This window comes from Spinacia oleracea, chromosome 1, assembly GCF_020520425.1.
Source record: "Spinacia oleracea cultivar Varoflay chromosome 1, BTI_SOV_V1, whole genome shotgun sequence".
Taxonomy (NCBI): Eukaryota; Viridiplantae; Streptophyta; class Magnoliopsida; order Caryophyllales; family Amaranthaceae; genus Spinacia; species Spinacia oleracea.
Window position 1 is genome coordinate 54,855,590 of NC_079487.1, and position 1,512 is coordinate 54,857,101.

The 1,512-nt window shown below is 46.0% G+C and overlaps 1 non-coding gene across 1 annotated transcript; it reads left to right on the forward strand.

The window, feature by feature from the left end:
* Positions 1-872: 872 nt before the first annotated feature.
* LOC130466549 (small nucleolar RNA R71) lies at positions 873-979 on the forward strand. The gene has a single exon (XR_008926757.1). It is a non-coding gene; the product is annotated as a small nucleolar RNA R71 (small nucleolar RNA).
* The last annotated feature ends 533 nt before the right edge of the window (positions 980-1,512 follow it).

The following is a 1,512-nucleotide window of genomic DNA, read 5'->3' on the forward strand; positions in this document are numbered from 1 at the left end:
CAACCCCTTCCTCTATAGTCATAGGTGGCCCATCATACTCATATCCACCCCGCAAAGTGACAGCATTTACAGACTCTCTGGTCACAGGCTGTGAAGGGAGTTGACCTTTGGGTCTCTCTGCAAGAGCGGTAGCCATTTGTGCCAACTGTTTATCCATGATCTTGTTATGAGCAGTGAGGGCATCGATTTTGGCATCCTTTTCACTCAGAGATCTCTGCAATTCCAGCATCATATTCCTCATCTCTACAAGCATGGGATCAGGTTGTGTGGGTTGAGGTTGTGGAGGAAAGCCAGGTGGTCCACTAGGCTGCAAGTTGTAGTTACTCCGCGGTTGGTAGGGTTGTTATGGCGGTGGAGGCTGTTGAATCTGGTGGGGGTTCTGAACATTAGTACTCCTATATGATAATAGGGGGTTGTTTTTATACCCCTCATTGTATGAGTTGGAATACGAATTGTTCTGCTTGTAGGACTGGAATGCATTGCATTGTTCGATGGAGCTCCGGCATTCCTGTGCATAATGGCCTTGCATCCCACAACTATTACAGACATTAGCAGATTGGGCACTCATTGCAGCGACACTAGCATGTTGGGCGGATTGGGAGGATGCGATCTGTATATTATCTAGCTTGTGATGTAGGGCAGTTAGCTGAGCAGTAAGTTGTTCAATAGAATTCATCTCATGCTTAACACCCCGGTCGACAAAACCTCTAGGATTTCCACATTGGGCACTATGGATGGCCATTTCCTCAATCACCTCTAAAGCTCTAGGCACCTCCAGTTGCATAAATCTCCCACTGGCAGCTGAATCCAAAAGACACCTAGACTCATTACCCAGACCATTATAGAACTGCTGAACCAAGAACCAATCCTCCAAACCATGGTGTGGGCACTCTCTTTGCAAGTCCTTGAATCTTTCCCAAACCTCGAACAAACTCTCATCTGCTTGTTGAGAGATACCTAATATTTGTCCCCTTAGACGGGCTGTCTTCTCAGGTGGGAAATATTTAACATAGAACGCAAGGGCCAAGGAATTCCAATCGGTGATTTTCATAGCTGCGCGGTTGAGACTGTTAATCCATAGCTTTGCCTTCCCACTCAATGAAAATGGAAAGAGTATCTCCATAGTCTGCTCCGGTGTTAAATTCTTCTTCTTAATGGTGGCACAATACTGAATGAAAGACTGAATATGGAGATTAGGATCTTCACCCTTTTCCCCACCGAATTGGTGTCTCTCGATCATGTTTATCAGCTGGGGTTAAATCTTGAAATTCTCGACCGCAATGGAAGGCATGATTGCCTTAGGGAGCATAGACAGACTTGGTTTAGAGTAGTCTGTAAGCCTTGGCACAAGTGGGGGTGGCGGTGGTGGTGCTTGGTCACCCATCTCTGAATCTGTATGGAATAGATTGCTAATCAGATACTCGGATTCAGAGTCAGAATAGTCTCTCAACTGTTTAACGAATCTACGCCGTCTACGAAAGGTCCGTTCAGGTTCAGGATCGAACGAAGTCA